Source organism: Oryzias latipes, chromosome 3, assembly GCF_053564925.1.
Source record: "Oryzias latipes strain Hd-rR chromosome 3, Olatipes_Hd-rR_3.1".
NCBI lineage: Eukaryota > Metazoa > Chordata > Actinopteri > Beloniformes > Adrianichthyidae > Oryzias > Oryzias latipes.
This window is the reverse complement of record NC_136239.1, coordinates 1,945,568-1,966,067: the sequence shown is the minus strand read 5'-3', so window position 1 is coordinate 1,966,067 and position 20,500 is coordinate 1,945,568. Positions and strand designations below refer to the sequence as shown.

General features: G+C 52.5%; 1 protein-coding gene and 29 non-coding genes across 30 annotated transcripts in view; all 30 read right to left on the bottom strand.

The window, feature by feature from the left end:
* Window positions 1–20,500, bottom strand: part of LOC144990914 (uncharacterized) — a 236,496-nt gene that overhangs the window by 89,721 nt on the left and 126,275 nt on the right. The gene's annotated exons all lie outside the window — the stretch shown is intronic.
* LOC111947286 (5S ribosomal RNA) lies at window positions 383–501 on the bottom strand. The gene has a single exon (XR_002873106.1). It is a non-coding gene; the product is annotated as a 5S ribosomal RNA (ribosomal RNA).
* Window positions 1,097–1,215, bottom strand: LOC111947285 (5S ribosomal RNA). Its single transcript, XR_002873105.1, has one exon. It is a non-coding gene; the product is annotated as a 5S ribosomal RNA (ribosomal RNA).
* Window positions 1,816–1,934, bottom strand: LOC111947284 (5S ribosomal RNA). The gene has a single exon (XR_002873104.1). It is a non-coding gene; the product is annotated as a 5S ribosomal RNA (ribosomal RNA).
* Window positions 2,494–2,612, bottom strand: LOC111947283 (5S ribosomal RNA). The gene has a single exon (XR_002873103.1). It is a non-coding gene; the product is annotated as a 5S ribosomal RNA (ribosomal RNA).
* LOC111947282 (5S ribosomal RNA) lies at window positions 3,218–3,336 on the bottom strand. The gene has a single exon (XR_002873102.1). It is a non-coding gene; the product is annotated as a 5S ribosomal RNA (ribosomal RNA).
* LOC111947281 (5S ribosomal RNA) lies at window positions 3,896–4,014 on the bottom strand. Its single transcript, XR_002873101.1, has one exon. It is a non-coding gene; the product is annotated as a 5S ribosomal RNA (ribosomal RNA).
* On the bottom strand, window positions 4,615–4,733 carry LOC111947279 (5S ribosomal RNA). The gene has a single exon (XR_002873099.1). It is a non-coding gene; the product is annotated as a 5S ribosomal RNA (ribosomal RNA).
* LOC111947278 (5S ribosomal RNA) lies at window positions 5,293–5,411 on the bottom strand. The gene has a single exon (XR_002873098.1). It is a non-coding gene; the product is annotated as a 5S ribosomal RNA (ribosomal RNA).
* LOC111947277 (5S ribosomal RNA) lies at window positions 6,012–6,130 on the bottom strand. The gene has a single exon (XR_002873097.1). It is a non-coding gene; the product is annotated as a 5S ribosomal RNA (ribosomal RNA).
* On the bottom strand, window positions 6,721–6,839 carry LOC111947276 (5S ribosomal RNA). The gene has a single exon (XR_002873096.1). It is a non-coding gene; the product is annotated as a 5S ribosomal RNA (ribosomal RNA).
* Window positions 7,440–7,558, bottom strand: LOC111947275 (5S ribosomal RNA). Its single transcript, XR_002873095.1, has one exon. It is a non-coding gene; the product is annotated as a 5S ribosomal RNA (ribosomal RNA).
* On the bottom strand, window positions 8,117–8,235 carry LOC111947274 (5S ribosomal RNA). The gene has a single exon (XR_002873094.1). It is a non-coding gene; the product is annotated as a 5S ribosomal RNA (ribosomal RNA).
* On the bottom strand, window positions 8,836–8,954 carry LOC111947273 (5S ribosomal RNA). The gene has a single exon (XR_002873093.1). It is a non-coding gene; the product is annotated as a 5S ribosomal RNA (ribosomal RNA).
* On the bottom strand, window positions 9,550–9,668 carry LOC111947272 (5S ribosomal RNA). Its single transcript, XR_002873092.1, has one exon. It is a non-coding gene; the product is annotated as a 5S ribosomal RNA (ribosomal RNA).
* LOC111947271 (5S ribosomal RNA) lies at window positions 10,228–10,346 on the bottom strand. Its single transcript, XR_002873091.1, has one exon. It is a non-coding gene; the product is annotated as a 5S ribosomal RNA (ribosomal RNA).
* LOC111947270 (5S ribosomal RNA) lies at window positions 10,905–11,023 on the bottom strand. Its single transcript, XR_002873090.1, has one exon. It is a non-coding gene; the product is annotated as a 5S ribosomal RNA (ribosomal RNA).
* On the bottom strand, window positions 11,619–11,737 carry LOC111947268 (5S ribosomal RNA). Its single transcript, XR_002873088.1, has one exon. It is a non-coding gene; the product is annotated as a 5S ribosomal RNA (ribosomal RNA).
* Window positions 12,343–12,461, bottom strand: LOC111947267 (5S ribosomal RNA). Its single transcript, XR_002873087.1, has one exon. It is a non-coding gene; the product is annotated as a 5S ribosomal RNA (ribosomal RNA).
* Window positions 13,020–13,138, bottom strand: LOC111947266 (5S ribosomal RNA). The gene has a single exon (XR_002873086.1). It is a non-coding gene; the product is annotated as a 5S ribosomal RNA (ribosomal RNA).
* LOC111947265 (5S ribosomal RNA) lies at window positions 13,698–13,816 on the bottom strand. The gene has a single exon (XR_002873085.1). It is a non-coding gene; the product is annotated as a 5S ribosomal RNA (ribosomal RNA).
* LOC111947264 (5S ribosomal RNA) lies at window positions 14,402–14,520 on the bottom strand. Its single transcript, XR_002873084.1, has one exon. It is a non-coding gene; the product is annotated as a 5S ribosomal RNA (ribosomal RNA).
* Window positions 15,080–15,198, bottom strand: LOC111947263 (5S ribosomal RNA). The gene has a single exon (XR_002873083.1). It is a non-coding gene; the product is annotated as a 5S ribosomal RNA (ribosomal RNA).
* Window positions 15,784–15,902, bottom strand: LOC111947262 (5S ribosomal RNA). Its single transcript, XR_002873082.1, has one exon. It is a non-coding gene; the product is annotated as a 5S ribosomal RNA (ribosomal RNA).
* On the bottom strand, window positions 16,462–16,580 carry LOC111947261 (5S ribosomal RNA). The gene has a single exon (XR_002873081.1). It is a non-coding gene; the product is annotated as a 5S ribosomal RNA (ribosomal RNA).
* LOC111947260 (5S ribosomal RNA) lies at window positions 17,176–17,294 on the bottom strand. The gene has a single exon (XR_002873080.1). It is a non-coding gene; the product is annotated as a 5S ribosomal RNA (ribosomal RNA).
* On the bottom strand, window positions 17,900–18,018 carry LOC111947259 (5S ribosomal RNA). The gene has a single exon (XR_002873079.1). It is a non-coding gene; the product is annotated as a 5S ribosomal RNA (ribosomal RNA).
* LOC111947257 (5S ribosomal RNA) lies at window positions 18,624–18,742 on the bottom strand. Its single transcript, XR_002873077.1, has one exon. It is a non-coding gene; the product is annotated as a 5S ribosomal RNA (ribosomal RNA).
* LOC111947256 (5S ribosomal RNA) lies at window positions 19,302–19,420 on the bottom strand. The gene has a single exon (XR_002873076.1). It is a non-coding gene; the product is annotated as a 5S ribosomal RNA (ribosomal RNA).
* LOC111947255 (5S ribosomal RNA) lies at window positions 20,026–20,144 on the bottom strand. Its single transcript, XR_002873075.1, has one exon. It is a non-coding gene; the product is annotated as a 5S ribosomal RNA (ribosomal RNA).

The window sequence follows — 20,500 nt, the reverse complement described above, 5'->3', positions numbered from 1 at the left end:
CTGCAGCGTTTCTAGAGGGTGCAGGCTTGTGCATTGCACCTCGGTGCTTACTGCTCTGAAGCTCGCTCAAGAGTTTGGAAGAAGCCCGGACGGTCATGTCAGAGAAAAAAAAAAAAAAGAAAAAGAAAAGAAAAGAAAAGAAAAGAAAAGAAAAGAAAAGAAAAGAAAAGAAAAGAAAAGAAAAGAAAAGAAACCCAAAGCTGTGTGTTGGATTTCCTGGCAAGTGCGCTCTCTGGTGGCCGTATGTGTCACAGAAGGGTCGTGTCAGAGAGAAAAAAGAGGAAGACACATTTGCACGACAAGGAAACCAAAGTACCCAAACCCGTGTGTGTGTGTGAGAGTGATTTTCCTTCTCTTTGGTGGATGCCAGCAAAAGCGGGAAAACTTACAGCACCTGGTATTCCCAGGCGGTCTCCCATCCAAGTACTAACCAGGCCCGACCCTGCTTAGCTTCCGAGATCGGACGAGATCGGGCGTGTTCAGGGTGGTATGGCCGTAAGCGAAGGGTTGTGTGGAGCAGAGCCCTTTAAGCGCTGCGTGCGCCACACTCCAGCCTGCTCCCAGCACCCCCTTCACCCACTCACTCTGTGGCGCTGATTGGTGCACCTGCTGAGCGGACACACCCACCTGCAGCCAAAACGGTGACCTTTCACCACGGCAGGTGCGTCAAAGAGGCCTTGGATGCGCACACACACACCTGCGCGGCCTCGTCACCCAGACTGCAGCGTTTCTAGAGGGTGCAGGCTTGTGCATTGCACCTCGGTGCTTACTGCTCTGAAGCTCGCTCAAGAGTTTGGAAGAAGCCCGGACGGTCATGTCAGAGAAAAAAAAAAAAAAGAAAAAGAAAAGAAAAGAAAAGAAAAGAAAAGAAAAGAAAAGAAAAGAAAAGAAAAGAAAAGAAAAGAAACCCAAAGCTGTGTGTTGGATTTCCTGGCAAGTGCGCTCTCTGGTGGCCGTATGTGTCACAGAAGGGTCGTGTCAGAGAGAAAAAAGAGGAAGACACATTTGCACGACAAGGAAACCAAAGTACCCAAACCCGTGTGTGTGTGTGAGAGTGATTTTCCTTCTCTTTGGTGGATGCCAGCAAAAGCGGGAAAACTTACAGCACCTGGTATTCCCAGGCGGTCTCCCATCCAAGTACTAACCAGGCCCGACCCTGCTTAGCTTCCGAGATCGGACGAGATCGGGCGTGTTCAGGGTGGTATGGCCGTAAGCGAAGGGTTGTGTGGAGCAGAGCCCTTTAAGCGCTGCGTGCGCCACACTCCAGCCTGCTCCCAGCACCCCCTTCACCCACTCACTCTGTGGCGCTGATTGGTGCACCTGCTGAGCGGACACACCCACCTGCAGCCAAAACGGTGACCTTTCACCACGGCAGGTGCGTCAAAGAGGCCTTGGATGCGCACACACACACCTGCGCGGCCTCGTCACCCAGACTGCAGCGTTTCTAGAGGGTGCAGGCTTGTGCATTGCACCTCGGTGCTTACTGCTCTGAAGCTCGCTCAAGAGTTTGGAAGAAGCCCGGACGGTCATGTCAGAGAAAAAAAAAAAAAAGAAAAAGAAAAGAAAAGAAAAGAAAAGAAAAGAAAAGAAAAGAAAAGAAAAGAAAAGAAAAGAAAAGAAAAGAAACCCAAAGCTGTGTGTTGGATTTCCTGGCAAGTGCGCTCTCTGGTGGCCGTATGTGTCACAGAAGGGTCGTGTCAGAGAGAAAAAAGAGGAAGACACATTTGCACGACAAGGAAACCAAAGTACCCAAACCCGTGTGTGTGTGTGAGAGTGATTTTCCTTCTCTTTGGTGGATGCCAGCAAAAGCGGGAAAACTTACAGCACCTGGTATTCCCAGGCGGTCTCCCATCCAAGTACTAACCAGGCCCGACCCTGCTTAGCTTCCGAGATCGGACGAGATCGGGCGTGTTCAGGGTGGTATGGCCGTAAGCGAAGGGTTGTGTGGAGCAGAGCCCTTTAAGCGCTGCGTGCGCCACACTCCAGCCTGCTCCCAGCACCCCCTTCACCCACTCACTCTGTGGCGCTGATTGGTGCACCTGCTGAGCGGACACACCCACCTGCAGCCAAAACGGTGACCTTTCACCCCAGCAGGTGCGTCAAAGAGGCCTTGGATGCGCACACACACACCTGCGCGGCCTCGTCACCCAGACTGCAGCGTTTCTAGAGGGTGCAGGCTTGTGCATTTGCACCTCGGTGCTGACTGCTCTGAAGCTCGCTCAAGAGTTTGGAAGAAGCCCGGACGGTCATGTCAGAGAAAAAAAAAAAAAAAAAGAAAAAGAAAAGAAGAGAAAAGAAAAGAAAAGAAAAGCTGTGTGTTTGATTTCCTGGCAAGTGCGCTCTCTGGTGGCCGTATGTGTCACAGAAGGGTCGTGTCAGAGAGAAAAAAGAGGAAGACACATTTGCACGACAAGGAAACCAAAGTACCCAAACCCGTGTGTGTGTGTGAGAGTGATTTTCCTTCTCTTTGGTGGATGCCAGCAAAAGCGGGAAAACTTACAGCACCTGGTATTCCCAGGCGGTCTCCCATCCAAGTACTAACCAGGCCCGACCCTGCTTAGCTTCCGAGATCGGACGAGATCGGGCGTGTTCAGGGTGGTATGGCCGTAAGCGAAGGGTTGTGTGGAGCAGAGCCCTTTAAGCGCTGCGTGCGCCACACTCCAGCCTGCTCCCAGCACCCCCTTCACCCACTCACTCTGTGGCGCTGATTGGTGCACCTGCTGAGCGGACACACCCACCTGCAGCCAAAACGGTGACCTTTCACCACGGCAGGTGCGTCAAAGAGGCCTTGGATGCGCACACACACACCTGCGCGGCCTCGTCACCCAGACTGCAGCGTTTCTAGAGGGTGCAGGCTTGTGCATTGCACCTCGGTGCTTACTGCTCTGAAGCTCGCTCAAGAGTTTGGAAGAAGCCCGGACGGTCATGTCAGAGAAAAAAAAAAAAAAGAAAAAGAAAAGAAAAGAAAAGAAAAGAAAAGAAAAGAAAAGAAAAGAAAAGAAAAGAAAAGAAAAGAAAAGAAAAGAAACCCAAAGCTGTGTGTTGGATTTCCTGGCAAGTGCGCTCTCTGGTGGCCGTATGTGTCACAGAAGGGTCGTGTCAGAGAGAAAAAAGAGGAAGACACATTTGCACGACAAGGAAACCAAAGTACCCAAACCCGTGTGTGTGTGTGAGAGTGATTTTCCTTCTCTTTGGTGGATGCCAGCAAAAGCGGGAAAACTTACAGCACCTGGTATTCCCAGGCGGTCTCCCATCCAAGTACTAACCAGGCCCGACCCTGCTTAGCTTCCGAGATCGGACGAGATCGGGCGTGTTCAGGGTGGTATGGCCGTAAGCGAAGGGTTGTGTGGAGCAGAGCCCTTTAAGCGCTGCGTGCGCCACACTCCAGCCTGCTCCCAGCACCCCCTTCACCCACTCACTCTGTGGCGCTGATTGGTGCACCTGCTGAGCGGACACACCCACCTGCAGCCAAAACGGTGACCTTTCACCCCAGCAGGTGCGTCAAAGAGGCCTTGGATGCGCACACACACACCTGCGCGGCCTCGTCACCCAGACTGCAGCGTTTCTAGAGGGTGCAGGCTTGTGCATTTGCACCTCGGTGCTGACTGCTCTGAAGCTCGCTCAAGAGTTTGGAAGAAGCCCGGACGGTCATGTCAGAGAAAAAAAAAAAAAAAAAGAAAAAGAAAAGAAGAGAAAAGAAAAGAAAAGAAAAGCTGTGTGTTTGATTTCCTGGCAAGTGCGCTCTCTGGTGGCCGTATGTGTCACAGAAGGGTCGTGTCAGAGAGAAAAAAGAGGAAGACACATTTGCACGACAAGGAAACCAAAGTACCCAAACCCGTGTGTGTGTGTGAGAGTGATTTTCCTTCTCTTTGGTGGATGCCAGCAAAAGCGGGAAAACTTACAGCACCTGGTATTCCCAGGCGGTCTCCCATCCAAGTACTAACCAGGCCCGACCCTGCTTAGCTTCCGAGATCGGACGAGATCGGGCGTGTTCAGGGTGGTATGGCCGTAAGCGAAGGGTTGTGTGGAGCAGAGCCCTTTAAGCGCTGCGTGCGCCACACTCCAGCCTGCTCCCAGCACCCCCTTCACCCACTCACTCTGTGGCGCTGATTGGTGCACCTGCTGAGCGGACACACCCACCTGCAGCCAAAACGGTGACCTTTCACCACGGCAGGTGCGTCAAAGAGGCCTTGGATGCGCACACACACACCTGCGCGGCCTCGTCACCCAGACTGCAGCGTTTCTAGAGGGTGCAGGCTTGTGCATTGCACCTCGGTGCTTACTGCTCTGAAGCTCGCTCAAGAGTTTGGAAGAAGCCCGGACGGTCATGTCAGAGAAAAAAAAAAAAAAGAAAAAGAAAAGAAAAGAAAAGAAAAGAAAAGAAAAGAAAAGAAAAGAAAAGAAAAGAAAAGAAAAGAAAAGAAACCCAAAGCTGTGTGTTGGATTTCCTGGCAAGTGCGCTCTCTGGTGGCCGTATGTGTCACAGAAGGGTCGTGTCAGAGAGAAAAAAGAGGAAGACACATTTGCACGACAAGGAAACCAAAGTACCCAAACCCGTGTGTGTGTGTGAGAGTGATTTTCCTTCTCTTTGGTGGATGCCAGCAAAAGCGGGAAAACTTACAGCACCTGGTATTCCCAGGCGGTCTCCCATCCAAGTACTAACCAGGCCCGACCCTGCTTAGCTTCCGAGATCGGACGAGATCGGGCGTGTTCAGGGTGGTATGGCCGTAAGCGAAGGGTTGTGTGGAGCAGAGCCCTTTAAGCGCTGCGTGCGCCACACTCCAGCCTGCTCCCAGCACCCCCTTCACCCACTCACTCTGTGGCGCTGATTGGTGCACCTGCTGAGCGGACACACCCACCTGCAGCCAAAACGGTGACCTTTCACCCCAGCAGGTGCGTCAAAGAGGCCTTGGATGCGCACACACACACCTGCGCGGCCTCGTCACCCAGACTGCAGCGTTTCTAGAGGGTGCAGGCTTGTGCATTTGCACCTCGGTGCTGACTGCTCTGAAGCTCGCTCAAGAGTTTGGAAGAAGCCCGGACGGTCATGTCAGAGAAAAAAAAAAAAAAAAAGAAAAAGAAAAGAAGAGAAAAGAAAAGAAAAGAAAAGCTGTGTGTTTGATTTCCTGGCAAGTGCGCTCTCTGGTGGCCGTATGTGTCACAGAAGGGTCGTGTCAGAGAGAAAAAAGAGGAAGACACATTTGCACGACAAGGAAACCAAAGTACCCAAACCCGTGTGTGTGTGTGAGAGTGATTTTCCTTCTCTTTGGTGGATGCCAGCAAAAGCGGGAAAACTTACAGCACCTGGTATTCCCAGGCGGTCTCCCATCCAAGTACTAACCAGGCCCGACCCTGCTTAGCTTCCGAGATCGGACGAGATCGGGCGTGTTCAGGGTGGTATGGCCGTAAGCGAAGGGTTGTGTGGAGCAGAGCCCTTTAAGCGCTGCGTGCGCCACACTCCAGCCTGCTCCCAGCACCCCCTTCACCCACTCACTCTGTGGCGCTGATTGGTGCACCTGCTGAGCGGACACACCCACCTGCAGCCAAAACGGTGACCTTTCACCACGGCAGGTGCGTCAAAGAGGCCTTGGATGCGCACACACACACCTGCGCGGCCTCGTCACCCAGACTGCAGCGTTTCTAGAGGGTGCAGGCTTGTGCATTGCACCTCGGTGCTTACTGCTCTGAAGCTCGCTCAAGAGTTTGGAAGAAGCCCGGACGGTCATGTCAGAGAAAAAAAAAAAAAAGAAAAAGAAAAGAAAAGAAAAGAAAAGAAAAGAAAAGAAAAGAAAAGAAAAGAAAAGAAAAGAAAAGAAAAGAAACCCAAAGCTGTGTGTTGGATTTCCTGGCAAGTGCGCTCTCTGGTGGCCGTATGTGTCACAGAAGGGTCGTGTCAGAGAGAAAAAAGAGGAAGACACATTTGCACGACAAGGAAACCAAAGTACCCAAACCCGTGTGTGTGTGTGAGAGTGATTTTCCTTCTCTTTGGTGGATGCCAGCAAAAGCGGGAAAACTTACAGCACCTGGTATTCCCAGGCGGTCTCCCATCCAAGTACTAACCAGGCCCGACCCTGCTTAGCTTCCGAGATCGGACGAGATCGGGCGTGTTCAGGGTGGTATGGCCGTAAGCGAAGGGTTGTGTGGAGCAGAGCCCTTTAAGCGCTGCGTGCGCCACACTCCAGCCTGCTCCCAGCACCCCCTTCACCCACTCACTCTGTGGCGCTGATTGGTGCACCTGCTGAGCGGACACACCCACCTGCAGCCAAAACGGTGACCTTTCACCACGGCAGGTGCGTCAAAGAGGCCTTGGATGCGCACACACACACCTGCGCGGCCTCGTCACCCAGACTGCAGCGTTTCTAGAGGGTGCAGGCTTGTGCATTGCACCTCGGTGCTTACTGCTCTGAAGCTCGCTCAAGAGTTTGGAAGAAGCCCGGACGGTCATGTCAGAGAAAAAAAAAAAAAAGAAAAAGAAAAGAAAAGAAAAGAAAAGAAAAGAAAAGAAAAGAAAAGAAAAGAAAAGAAAAGAAACCCAAAGCTGTGTGTTGGATTTCCTGGCAAGTGCGCTCTCTGGTGGCCGTATGTGTCACAGAAGGGTCGTGTCAGAGAGAAAAAAGAGGAAGACACATTTGCACGACAAGGAAACCAAAGTACCCAAACCCGTGTGTGTGTGTGAGAGTGATTTTCCTTCTCTTTGGTGGATGCCAGCAAAAGCGGGAAAACTTACAGCACCTGGTATTCCCAGGCGGTCTCCCATCCAAGTACTAACCAGGCCCGACCCTGCTTAGCTTCCGAGATCGGACGAGATCGGGCGTGTTCAGGGTGGTATGGCCGTAAGCGAAGGGTTGTGTGGAGCAGAGCCCTTTAAGCGCTGCGTGCGCCACACTCCAGCCTGCTCCCAGCACCCCCTTCACCCACTCACTCTGTGGCGCTGATTGGTGCACCTGCTGAGCGGACACACCCACCTGCAGCCAAAACGGTGACCTTTCACCACGGCAGGTGCGTCAAAGAGGCCTTGGATGCGCACACACACACCTGCGCGGCCTCGTCACCCAGACTGCAGCGTTTCTAGAGGGTGCAGGCTTGTGCATTGCACCTCGGTGCTTACTGCTCTGAAGCTCGCTCAAGAGTTTGGAAGAAGCCCGGACGGTCATGTCAGAGAAAAAAAAAAAAAAGAAAAAGAAAAGAAAAGAAAAGAAAAGAAAAGAAAAGAAAAGAAAAGAAAAGAAAAGAAAAGAAAAGAAAAGAAACCCAAAGCTGTGTGTTGGATTTCCTGGCAAGTGCGCTCTCTGGTGGCCGTATGTGTCACAGAAGGGTCGTGTCAGAGAGAAAAAAGAGGAAGACACATTTGCACGACAAGGAAACCAAAGTACCCAAACCCGTGTGTGTGTGTGAGAGTGATTTTCCTTCTCTTTGGTGGATGCCAGCAAAAGCGGGAAAACTTACAGCACCTGGTATTCCCAGGCGGTCTCCCATCCAAGTACTAACCAGGCCCGACCCTGCTTAGCTTCCGAGATCGGACGAGATCGGGCGTGTTCAGGGTGGTATGGCCGTAAGCGAAGGGTTGTGTGGAGCAGAGCCCTTTAAGCGCTGCGTGCGCCACACTCCAGCCTGCTCCCAGCACCCCCTTCACCCACTCACTCTGTGGCGCTGATTGGTGCACCTGCTGAGCGGACACACCCACCTGCAGCCAAAACGGTGACCTTTCACCCCAGCAGGTGCGTCAAAGAGGCCTTGGATGCGCACACACACACCTGCGCGGCCTCGTCACCCAGACTGCAGCGTTTCTAGAGGGTGCAGGCTTGTGCATTTGCACCTCGGTGCTGACTGCTCTGAAGCTCGCTCAAGAGTTTGGAAGAAGCCCGGACGGTCATGTCAGAGAAAAAAAAAAAAAAAAGAAAAAGAAAAGAAGAGAAAAGAAAAGAAAAGAAAAGCTGTGTGTTTGATTTCCTGGCAAGTGCGCTCTCTGGTGGCCGTATGTGTCACAGAAGGGTCGTGTCAGAGAGAAAAAAGAGGAAGACACATTTGCACGACAAGGAAACCAAAGTACCCAAACCCGTGTGTGTGTGTGAGAGTGATTTTCCTTCTCTTTGGTGGATGCCAGCAAAAGCGGGAAAACTTACAGCACCTGGTATTCCCAGGCGGTCTCCCATCCAAGTACTAACCAGGCCCGACCCTGCTTAGCTTCCGAGATCGGACGAGATCGGGCGTGTTCAGGGTGGTATGGCCGTAAGCGAAGGGTTGTGTGGAGCAGAGCCCTTTAAGCGCTGCGTGCGCCACACTCCAGCCTGCTCCCAGCACCCCCTTCACCCACTCACTCTGTGGCGCTGATTGGTGCACCTGCTGAGCGGACACACCCACCTGCAGCCAAAACGGTGACCTTTCACCACGGCAGGTGCGTCAAAGAGGCCTTGGATGCGCACACACACACCTGCGCGGCCTCGTCACCCAGACTGCAGCGTTTCTAGAGGGTGCAGGCTTGTGCATTGCACCTCGGTGCTTACTGCTCTGAAGCTCGCTCAAGAGTTTGGAAGAAGCCCGGACGGTCATGTCAGAGAAAAAAAAAAAAAAGAAAAAGAAAAGAAAAGAAAAGAAAAGAAAAGAAAAGAAAAGAAAAGAAAAGAAAAGAAAAGAAAAGAAAAGAAACCCAAAGCTGTGTGTTGGATTTCCTGGCAAGTGCGCTCTCTGGTGGCCGTATGTGTCACAGAAGGGTCGTGTCAGAGAGAAAAAAGAGGAAGACACATTTGCACGACAAGGAAACCAAAGTACCCAAACCCGTGTGTGTGTGTGAGAGTGATTTTCCTTCTCTTTGGTGGATGCCAGCAAAAGCGGGAAAACTTACAGCACCTGGTATTCCCAGGCGGTCTCCCATCCAAGTACTAACCAGGCCCGACCCTGCTTAGCTTCCGAGATCGGACGAGATCGGGCGTGTTCAGGGTGGTATGGCCGTAAGCGAAGGGTTGTGTGGAGCAGAGCCCTTTAAGCGCTGCGTGCGCCACACTCCAGCCTGCTCCCAGCACCCCCTTCACCCACTCACTCTGTGGCGCTGATTGGTGCACCTGCTGAGCGGACACACCCACCTGCAGCCAAAACGGTGACCTTTCACCACGGCAGGTGCGTCAAAGAGGCCTTGGATGCGCACACACACACCTGCGCGGCCTCGTCACCCAGACTGCAGCGTTTCTAGAGGGTGCAGGCTTGTGCATTGCACCTCGGTGCTTACTGCTCTGAAGCTCGCTCAAGAGTTTGGAAGAAGCCCGGACGGTCATGTCAGAGAAAAAAAAAAAAAAGAAAAAGAAAAGAAAAGAAAAGAAAAGAAAAGAAAAGAAAAGAAAAGAAAAGAAAAGAAAAGAAAAGAAACCCAAAGCTGTGTGTTGGATTTCCTGGCAAGTGCGCTCTCTGGTGGCCGTATGTGTCACAGAAGGGTCGTGTCAGAGAGAAAAAAGAGGAAGACACATTTGCACGACAAGGAAACCAAAGTACCCAAACCCGTGTGTGTGTGTGAGAGTGATTTTCCTTCTCTTTGGTGGATGCCAGCAAAAGCGGGAAAACTTACAGCACCTGGTATTCCCAGGCGGTCTCCCATCCAAGTACTAACCAGGCCCGACCCTGCTTAGCTTCCGAGATCGGACGAGATCGGGCGTGTTCAGGGTGGTATGGCCGTAAGCGAAGGGTTGTGTGGAGCAGAGCCCTTTAAGCGCTGCGTGCGCCACACTCCAGCCTGCTCCCAGCACCCCCTTCACCCACTCACTCTGTGGCGCTGATTGGTGCACCTGCTGAGCGGACACACCCACCTGCAGCCAAAACGGTGACCTTTCACCCCAGCAGGTGCGTCAAAGAGGCCTTGGATGCGCACACACACACCTGCGCGGCCTCGTCACCCAGACTGCAGCGTTTCTAGAGGGTGCAGGCTTGTGCATTTGCACCTCGGTGCTGACTGCTCTGAAGCTCGCTCAAGAGTTTGGAAGAAGCCCGGACGGTCATGTCAGAGAAAAAAAAAAAAAAAAAGAAAAAGAAAAGAAGAGAAAAGAAAAGAAAAGAAAAGCTGTGTGTTTGATTTCCTGGCAAGTGCGCTCTCTGGTGGCCGTATGTGTCACAGAAGGGTCGTGTCAGAGAGAAAAAAGAGGAAGACACATTTGCACGACAAGGAAACCAAAGTACCCAAACCCGTGTGTGTGTGTGAGAGTGATTTTCCTTCTCTTTGGTGGATGCCAGCAAAAGCGGGAAAACTTACAGCACCTGGTATTCCCAGGCGGTCTCCCATCCAAGTACTAACCAGGCCCGACCCTGCTTAGCTTCCGAGATCGGACGAGATCGGGCGTGTTCAGGGTGGTATGGCCGTAAGCGAAGGGTTGTGTGGAGCAGAGCCCTTTAAGCGCTGCGTGCGCCACACTCCAGCCTGCTCCCAGCACCCCCTTCACCCACTCACTCTGTGGCGCTGATTGGTGCACCTGCTGAGCGGACACACCCACCTGCAGCCAAAACGGTGACCTTTCACCACGGCAGGTGCGTCAAAGAGGCCTTGGATGCGCACACACACACCTGCGCGGCCTCGTCACCCAGACTGCAGCGTTTCTAGAGGGTGCAGGCTTGTGCATTGCACCTCGGTGCTTACTGCTCTGAAGCTCGCTCAAGAGTTTGGAAGAAGCCCGGACGGTCATGTCAGAGAAAAAAAAAAAAAAAAAGAAAAAGAAAAGAAGAGAAAAGAAAAGAAAAGAAAAGCTGTGTGTTTGATTTCCTGGCAAGTGCGCTCTCTGGTGGCCGTATGTGTCACAGAAGGGTCGTGTCAGAGAGAAAAAAGAGGAAGACACATTTGCACGACAAGGAAACCAAAGTACCCAAACCCGTGTGTGTGTGTGAGAGTGATTTTCCTTCTCTTTGGTGGATGCCAGCAAAAGCGGGAAAACTTACAGCACCTGGTATTCCCAGGCGGTCTCCCATCCAAGTACTAACCAGGCCCGACCCTGCTTAGCTTCCGAGATCGGACGAGATCGGGCGTGTTCAGGGTGGTATGGCCGTAAGCGAAGGGTTGTGTGGAGCAGAGCCCTTTAAGCGCTGCGTGCGCCACACTCCAGCCTGCTCCCAGCACCCCCTTCACCCACTCACTCTGTGGCGCTGATTGGTGCACCTGCTGAGCGGACACACCCACCTGCAGCCAAAACGGTGACCTTTCACCACGGCAGGTGCGTCAAAGAGGCCTTGGATGCGCACACACACACCTGCGCGGCCTCGTCACCCAGACTGCAGCGTTTCTAGAGGGTGCAGGCTTGTGCATTGCACCTCGGTGCTTACTGCTCTGAAGCTCGCTCAAGAGTTTGGAAGAAGCCCGGACGGTCATGTCAGAGAAAAAAAAAAAAAAGAAAAAGAAAAGAAAAGAAAAGAAAAGAAAAGAAAAGAAAAGAAAAGAAAAGAAAAGAAAAGAAAAGAAACCCAAAGCTGTGTGTTGGATTTCCTGGCAAGTGCGCTCTCTGGTGGCCGTATGTGTCACAGAAGGGTCGTGTCAGAGAGAAAAAAGAGGAAGACACATTTGCACGACAAGGAAACCAAAGTACCCAAACCCGTGTGTGTGTGTGAGAGTGATTTTCCTTCTCTTTGGTGGATGCCAGCAAAAGCGGGAAAACTTACAGCACCTGGTATTCCCAGGCGGTCTCCCATCCAAGTACTAACCAGGCCCGACCCTGCTTAGCTTCCGAGATCGGACGAGATCGGGCGTGTTCAGGGTGGTATGGCCGTAAGCGAAGGGTTGTGTGGAGCAGAGCCCTTTAAGCGCTGCGTGCGCCACACTCCAGCCTGCTCCCAGCACCCCCTTCACCCACTCACTCTGTGGCGCTGATTGGTGCACCTGCTGAGCGGACACACCCACCTGCAGCCAAAACGGTGACCTTTCACCACGGCAGGTGCGTCAAAGAGGCCTTGGATGCGCACACACACACCTGCGCGGCCTCGTCACCCAGACTGCAGCGTTTCTAGAGGGTGCAGGCTTGTGCATTGCACCTCGGTGCTTACTGCTCTGAAGCTCGCTCAAGAGTTTGGAAGAAGCCCGGACGGTCATGTCAGAGAAAAAAAAAAAAAAGAAAAAGAAAAGAAAAGAAAAGAAAAGAAAAGAAAAGAAAAGAAAAGAAAAGAAAAGAAAAGAAAAGAAAAGAAAAGAAACCCAAAGCTGTGTGTTGGATTTCCTGGCAAGTGCGCTCTCTGGTGGCCGTATGTGTCACAGAAGGGTCGTGTCAGAGAGAAAAAAGAGGAAGACACATTTGCACGACAAGGAAACCAAAGTACCCAAACCCGTGTGTGTGTGTGAGAGTGATTTTCCTTCTCTTTGGTGGATGCCAGCAAAAGCGGGAAAACTTACAGCACCTGGTATTCCCAGGCGGTCTCCCATCCAAGTACTAACCAGGCCCGACCCTGCTTAGCTTCCGAGATCGGACGAGATCGGGCGTGTTCAGGGTGGTATGGCCGTAAGCGAAGGGTTGTGTGGAGCAGAGCCCTTTAAGCGCTGCGTGCGCCACACTCCAGCCTGCTCCCAGCACCCCCTTCACCCACTCACTCTGTGGCGCTGATTGGTGCACCTGCTGAGCGGACACACCCACCTGCAGCCAAAACGGTGACCTTTCACCACGGCAGGTGCGTCAAAGAGGCCTTGGATGCGCACACACACACCTGCGCGGCCTCGTCACCCAGACTGCAGCGTTTCTAGAGGGTGCAGGCTTGTGCATTGCACCTCGGTGCTTACTGCTCTGAAGCTCGCTCAAGAGTTTGGAAGAAGCCCGGACGGTCATGTCAGAGAAAAAAAAAAAAAAAAAGAAAAAGAAAAGAAGAGAAAAGAAAAGAAAAGAAAAGCTGTGTGTTTGATTTCCTGGCAAGTGCGCTCTCTGGTGGCCGTATGTGTCACAGAAGGGTCGTGTCAGAGAGAAAAAAGAGGAAGACACATTTGCACGACAAGGAAACCAAAGTACCCAAACCCGTGTGTGTGTGTGAGAGTGATTTTCCTTCTCTTTGGTGGATGCCAGCAAAAGCGGGAAAACTTACAGCACCTGGTATTCCCAGGCGGTCTCCCATCCAAGTACTAACCAGGCCCGACCCTGCTTAGCTTCCGAGATCGGACGAGATCGGGCGTGTTCAGGGTGGTATGGCCGTAAGCGAAGGGTTGTGTGGAGCAGAGCCCTTTAAGCGCTGCGTGCGCCACACTCCAGCCTGCTCCCAGCACCCCCTTCACCCACTCACTCTGTGGCGCTGATTGGTGCACCTGCTGAGCGGACACACCCACCTGCAGCCAAAACGGTGACCTTTCACCCCAGCAGGTGCGTCAAAGAGGCCTTGGATGCGCACACACACACCTGCGCGGCCTCGTCACCCAGACTGCAGCGTTTCTAGAGGGTGCAGGCTTGTGCATTTGCACCTCGGTGCTGACTGCTCTGAAGCTCGCTCAAGAGTTTGGAAGAAGCCCGGACGGTCATGTCAGAGAAAAAAAAAAAAAAAAAGAAAAAGAAAAGAAGAGAAAAGAAAAGAAAAGAAAAGCTGTGTGTTTGATTTCCTGGCAAGTGCGCTCTCTGGTGGCCGTATGTGTCACAGAAGGGTCGTGTCAGAGAGAAAAAAGAGGAAGACACATTTGCACGACAAGGAAACCAAAGTACCCAAACCCGTGTGTGTGTGTGAGAGTGATTTTCCTTCTCTTTGGTGGATGCCAGCAAAAGCGGGAAAACTTACAGCACCTGGTATTCCCAGGCGGTCTCCCATCCAAGTACTAACCAGGCCCGACCCTGCTTAGCTTCCGAGATCGGACGAGATCGGGCGTGTTCAGGGTGGTATGGCCGTAAGCGAAGGGTTGTGTGGAGCAGAGCCCTTTAAGCGCTGCGTGCGCCACACTCCAGCCTGCTCCCAGCACCCCCTTCACCCACTCACTCTGTGGCGCTGATTGGTGCACCTGCTGAGCGGACACACCCACCTGCAGCCAAAACGGTGACCTTTCACCACGGCAGGTGCGTCAAAGAGGCCTTGGATGCGCACACACACACCTGCGCGGCCTCGTCACCCAGACTGCAGCGTTTCTAGAGGGTGCAGGCTTGTGCATTGCACCTCGGTGCTTACTGCTCTGAAGCTCGCTCAAGAGTTTGGAAGAAGCCCGGACGGTCATGTCAGAGAAAAAAAAAAAAAAGAAAAAGAAAAGAAAAGAAAAGAAAAGAAAAGAAAAGAAAAGAAAAGAAAAGAAAAGAAACCCAAAGCTGTGTGTTGGATTTCCTGGCAAGTGCGCTCTCTGGTGGCCGTATGTGTCACAGAAGGGTCGTGTCAGAGAGAAAAAAGAGGAAGACACATTTGCACGACAAGGAAACCAAAGTACCCAAACCCGTGTGTGTGTGTGAGAGTGATTTTCCTTCTCTTTGGTGGATGCCAGCAAAAGCGGGAAAACTTACAGCACCTGGTATTCCCAGGCGGTCTCCCATCCAAGTACTAACCAGGCCCGACCCTGCTTAGCTTCCGAGATCGGACGAGATCGGGCGTGTTCAGGGTGGTATGGCCGTAAGCGAAGGGTTGTGTGGAGCAGAGCCCTTTAAGCGCTGCGTGCGCCACACTCCAGCCTGCTCCCAGCACCCCCTTCACCCACTCACTCTGTGGCGCTGATTGGTGCACCTGCTGAGCGGACACACCCACCTGCAGCCAAAACGGTGACCTTTCACCCCAGCAGGTGCGTCAAAGAGGCCTTGGATGCGCACACACACACCTGCGCGGCCTCGTCACCCAGACTGCAGCGTTTCTAGAGGGTGCAGGCTTGTGCATTTGCACCTCGGTGCTGACTGCTCTGAAGCTCGCTCAAGAGTTTGGAAGAAGCCCGGACGGTCATGTCAGAGAAAAAAAAAAAAAAAAAGAAAAAGAAAAGAAGAGAAAAGAAAAGAAAAGAAAAGCTGTGTGTTTGATTTCCTGGCAAGTGCGCTCTCTGGTGGCCGTATGTGTCACAGAAGGGTCGTGTCAGAGAGAAAAAAGAGGAAGACACATTTGCACGACAAGGAAACCAAAGTACCCAAACCCGTGTGTGTGTGTGAGAGTGATTTTCCTTCTCTTTGGTGGATGCCAGCAAAAGCGGGAAAACTTACAGCACCTGGTATTCCCAGGCGGTCTCCCATCCAAGTACTAACCAGGCCCGACCCTGCTTAGCTTCCGAGATCGGACGAGATCGGGCGTGTTCAGGGTGGTATGGCCGTAAGCGAAGGGTTGTGTGGAGCAGAGCCCTTTAAGCGCTGCGTGCGCCACACTCCAGCCTGCTCCCAGCACCCCCTTCACCCACTCACTCTGTGGCGCTGATTGGTGCACCTGCTGAGCGGACACACCCACCTGCAGCCAAAACGGTGACCTTTCACCACGGCAGGTGCGTCAAAGAGGCCTTGGATGCGCACACACACACCTGCGCGGCCTCGTCACCCAGACTGCAGCGTTTCTAGAGGGTGCAGGCTTGTGCATTGCACCTCGGTGCTTACTGCTCTGAAGCTCGCTCAAGAGTTTGGAAGAAGCCCGGACGGTCATGTCAGAGAAAAAAAAAAAAAAGAAAAAGAAAAGAAAAGAAAAGAAAAGAAAAGAAAAGAAAAGAAAAGAAAAGAAAAGAAACCCAAAGCTGTGTGTTGGATTTCCTGGCAAGTGCGCTCTCTGGTGGCCGTATGTGTCACAGAAGGGTCGTGTCAGAGAGAAAAAAGAGGAAGACACATTTGCACGACAAGGAAACCAAAGTACCCAAACCCGTGTGTGTGTGTGAGAGTGATTTTCCTTCTCTTTGGTGGATGCCAGCAAAAGCGGGAAAACTTACAGCACCTGGTATTCCCAGGCGGTCTCCCATCCAAGTACTAACCAGGCCCGACCCTGCTTAGCTTCCGAGATCGGACGAGATCGGGCGTGTTCAGGGTGGTATGGCCGTAAGCGAAGGGTTGTGTGGAGCAGAGCCCTTTAAGCGCTGCGTGCGCCACACTCCAGCCTGCTCCCAGCACCCCCTTCACCCACTCACTCTGTGGCGCTGATTGGTGCACCTGCTGAGCGGACACACCCACCTGCAGCCAAAACGGTGACCTTTCACCCCAGCAGGTGCGTCAAAGAGGCCTTGGATGCGCACACACACACCTGCGCGGCCTCGTCACCCAGACTGCAGCGTTTCTAGAGGGTGCAGGCTTGTGCATTTGCACCTCGGTGCTGACTGCTCTGAAGCTCGCTCAAGAGTTTGGAAGAAGCCCGGACGGTCATGTCAGAGAAAAAAAAAAAAAAAAAGAAAAAGAAAAGAAGAGAAAAGAAAAGAAAAGAAAAGCTGTGTGTTTGATTTCCTGGCAAGTGCGCTCTCTGGTGGCCGTATGTGTCACAGAAGGGTCGTGTCAGAGAGAAAAAAGAGGAAGACACATTTGCACGACAAGGAAACCAAAGTACCCAAACCCGTGTGTGTGTGTGAGAGTGATTTTCCTTCTCTTTGGTGGATGCCAGCAAAAGCGGGAAAACTTACAGCACCTGGTATTCCCAGGCGGTCTCCCATCCAAGTACTAACCAGGCCCGACCCTGCTTAGCTTCCGAGATCGGACGAGATCGGGCGTGTTCAGGGTGGTATGGCCGTAAGCGAAGGGTTGTGTGGAGCAGAGCCCTTTAAGCGCTGCGTGCGCCACACTCCAGCCTGCTCCCAGCACCCCCTTCACCCACTCACTCTGTGGCGCTGATTGGTGCACCTGCTGAGCGGACACACCCACCTGCAGCCAAAACGGTGACCTTTCACCACGGCAGGTGCGTCAAAGAGGCCTTGGATGCGCACACACACACCTGCGCGGCCTCGTCACCCAGACTGCAGCGTTTCTAGAGGGTGCAGGCTTGTGCATTGCACCTCGGTGCTTACTGCTCTGAAGCTCGCTCAAGAGTTTGGAAGAAGCCCGGACGGTCATGTCAGAGAAAAAAAAAAAAAAGAAAAAGAAAAGAAAAGAAAAGAAAAGAAAAGAAAAGAAAAGAAAAGAAAAGAAAAGAAAAGAAAAGAAACCCAAAGCTGTGTGTTGGATTTCCTGGCAAGTGCGCTCTCTGGTGGCCGTATGTGTCACAGAAGGGTCGTGTCAGAGAGAAAAAAGAGGAAGACACATTTGCACGACAAGGAAACCAAAGTACCCAAACCCGTGTGTGTGTGTGAGAGTGATTTTCCTTCTCTTTGGTGGATGCCAGCAAAAGCGGGAAAACTTACAGCACCTGGTATTCCCAGGCGGTCTCCCATCCAAGTACTAACCAGGCCCGACCCTGCTTAGCTTCCGAGATCGGACGAGATCGGGCGTGTTCAGGGTGGTATGGCCGTAAGCGAAGGGTTGTGTGGAGCAGAGCCCTTTAAGCGCTGCGTGCGCCACACTCCAGCCTGCTCCCAGCACCCCCTTCACCCACTCACTCTGTGGCGCTGATTGGTGCACCTGCTGAGCGGACACACCCACCTGCAGCCAAAACGGTGACCTTTCACCACGGCAGGTGCGTCAAAGAGGCCTTGGATGCGCACACACACACCTGCGCGGCCTCGTCACCCAGACTGCAGCGTTTCTAGAGGGTGCAGGCTTGTGCATTGCACCTCGGTGCTTACTGCTCTGAAGCTCGCTCAAGAGTTTGGAAGAAGCCCGGACGGTCATGTCAGAGAAAAAAAAAAAAAAGAAAAAGAAAAGAAAAGAAAAGAAAAGAAAAGAAAAGAAAAGAAAAGAAAAGAAAAGAAAAGAAAAGAAAAGAAAAGAAACCCAAAGCTGTGTGTTGGATTTCCTGGCAAGTGCGCTCTCTGGTGGCCGTATGTGTCACAGAAGGGTCGTGTCAGAGAGAAAAAAGAGGAAGACACATTTGCACGACAAGGAAACCAAAGTACCCAAACCCGTGTGTGTGTGTGAGAGTGATTTTCCTTCTCTTTGGTGGATGCCAGCAAAAGCGGGAAAACTTACAGCACCTGGTATTCCCAGGCGGTCTCCCATCCAAGTACTAACCAGGCCCGACCCTGCTTAGCTTCCGAGATCGGACGAGATCGGGCGTGTTCAGGGTGGTATGGCCGTAAGCGAAGGGTTGTGTGGAGCAGAGCCCTTTAAGCGCTGCGTGCGCCACACTCCAGCCTGCTCCCAGCACCCCCTTCACCCACTCACTCTGTGGCGCTGATTGGTGCACCTGCTGAGCGGACACACCCACCTGCAGCCAAAACGGTGACCTTTCACCACGGCAGGTGCGTCAAAGAGGCCTTGGATGCGCACACACACACCTGCGCGGCCTCGTCACCCAGACTGCAGCGTTTCTAGAGGGTGCAGGCTTGTGCATTGCACCTCGGTGCTTACTGCTCTGAAGCTCGCTCAAGAGTTTGGAAGAAGCCCGGACGGTCATGTCAGAGAAAAAAAAAAAAAAGAAAAAGAAAAGAAAAGAAAAGAAAAGAAAAGAAAAGAAAAGAAAAGAAAAGAAAAGAAAAGAAAAGAAAAGAAAAGAAACCCAAAGCTGTGTGTTGGATTTCCTGGCAAGTGCGCTCTCTGGTGGCCGTATGTGTCACAGAAGGGTCGTGTCAGAGAGAAAAAAGAGGAAGACACATTTGCACGACAAGGAAACCAAAGTACCCAAACCCGTGTGTGTGTGTGAGAGTGATTTTCCTTCTCTTTGGTGGATGCCAGCAAAAGCGGGAAAACTTACAGCACCTGGTATTCCCAGGCGGTCTCCCATCCAAGTACTAACCAGGCCCGACCCTGCTTAGCTTCCGAGATCGGACGAGATCGGGCGTGTTCAGGGTGGTATGGCCGTAAGCGAAGGGTTGTGTGGAGCAGAGCCCTTTAAGCGCTGCGTGCGCCACACTCCAGCCTGCTCCCAGCACCCCCTTCACCCACTCACTCTGTGGCGCTGATTGGTGCACCTGCTGAGCGGACACACCCACCTGCAGCCAAAACGGTGACCTTTCACCCCAGCAGGTGCGTCAAAGAGGCCTTGGATGCGCACACACACACCTGCGCGGCCTCGTCACCCAGACTGCAGCGTTTCTAGAGGGTGCAGGCTTGTGCATTTGCACCTCGGTGCTGACTGCTCTGAAGCTCGCTCAAGAGTTTGGAAGAAGCCCGGACGGTCATGTCAGAGAAAAAAAAAAAAAAAAAGAAAAAGAAAAGAAGAGAAAAGAAAAGAAAAGAAAAGCTGTGTGTTTGATTTCCTGGCAAGTGCGCTCTCTGGTGGCCGTATGTGTCACAGAAGGGTCGTGTCAGAGAGAAAAAAGAGGAAGACACATTTGCACGACAAGGAAACCAAAGTACCCAAACCCGTGTGTGTGTGTGAGAGTGATTTTCCTTCTCTTTGGTGGATGCCAGCAAAAGCGGGAAAACTTACAGCACCTGGTATTCCCAGGCGGTCTCCCATCCAAGTACTAACCAGGCCCGACCCTGCTTAGCTTCCGAGATCGGACGAGATCGGGCGTGTTCAGGGTGGTATGGCCGTAAGCGAAGGGTTGTGTGGAGCAGAGCCCTTTAAGCGCTGCGTGCGCCACACTCCAGCCTGCTCCCAGCACCCCCTTCACCCACTCACTCTGTGGCGCTGATTGGTGCACCTGCTGAGCGGACACACCCACCTGCAGCCAAAACGGTGACCTTTCACCACGGCAGGTGCGTCAAAGAGGCCTTGGATGCGCACACACACACCTGCGCGGCCTCGTCACCCAGACTGCAGCGTTTCTAGAGGGTGCAGGCTTGTGCATTGCACCTCGGTGCTTACTGCTCTGAAGCTCGCTCAAGAGTTTGGAAGAAGCCCGGACGGTCATGTCAGAGAAAAAAAAAAAAAAGAAAAAGAAAAGAAAAGAAAAGAAAAGAAAAGAAAAGAAAAGAAAAGAAAAGAAAAGAAAAGAAAAGAAAAGAAAAGAAACCCAAAGCTGTGTGTTGGATTTCCTGGCAAGTGCGCTCTCTGGTGGCCGTATGTGTCACAGAAGGGTCGTGTCAGAGAGAAAAAAGAGGAAGACACATTTGCACGACAAGGAAACCAAAGTACCCAAACCCGTGTGTGTGTGTGAGAGTGATTTTCCTTCTCTTTGGTGGATGCCAGCAAAAGCGGGAAAACTTACAGCACCTGGTATTCCCAGGCGGTCTCCCATCCAAGTACTAACCAGGCCCGACCCTGCTTAGCTTCCGAGATCGGACGAGATCGGGCGTGTTCAGGGTGGTATGGCCGTAAGCGAAGGGTTGTGTGGAGCAGAGCCCTTTAAGCGCTGCGTGCGCCACACTCCAGCCTGCTCCCAGCACCCCCTTCACCCACTCACTCTGTGGCGCTGATTGGTGCACCTGCTGAGCGGACACACCCACCTGCAGCCAAAACGGTGACCTTTCACCCCAGCAGGTGCGTCAAAGAGGCCTTGGATGCGCACACACACACCTGCGCGGCCTCGTCACCCAGACTGCAGCGTTTCTAGAGGGTGCAGGCTTGTGCATTTGCACCTCGGTGCTGACTGCTCTGAAGCTCGCTCAAGAGTTTGGAAGAAGCCCGGACGGTCATGTCAGAGAAAAAAAAAAAAAAAAAGAAAAAGAAAAGAAGA